Here is a 467-nt window from a genome sequence, read left to right as displayed (position 1 = left end):
TTCAATCTTTCCCAGCATCAGGGTCTTTTCCAACGAGTCAGTTCATTGCATCAGGTGGTCAAAGTATTGGAGCTTCATCTTCAGCATCAGTCCTTCAACATGTCCCAGAGCTTGCTCAAACTCATGTTCACTGAGTTAGTGATTCCATCCAGCTATCTCATTCTCTGTCATCCCTGTCTCCTCTGCCTTCCATCTTTCCCAGTATCAGGGTCTTTTCTAATGAGTTGGCTCTTCACATCAGATAGTCAAAGTATTGGAGCTTCATCTTCAGCATCAGTCCTTCCAATGAATATTTAGGACTGATTTCCTTTAGAATTGACTGGTTTAATCTCTTTGAAGTCCAAGGGACTCTCAAGAGTCTTCTCCAACACCACAGTGTAAAAGCATAAATTATTCAGTGTTCAGCCTTCTTTAGGGTCCAAATCTCACATTCATACATGACTACTGGAAAAACCATAGCTTTGACT

The sequence above is a fragment of the Bison bison genome, unplaced genomic scaffold, assembly GCF_000754665.1.
Source record: "Bison bison bison isolate TAMUID 2011002044 unplaced genomic scaffold, Bison_UMD1.0 scf7180017864468, whole genome shotgun sequence".
Taxonomy (NCBI): Eukaryota; Metazoa; Chordata; class Mammalia; order Artiodactyla; family Bovidae; genus Bison; species Bison bison.
This window is presented reverse-complemented; position numbering follows the sequence as displayed.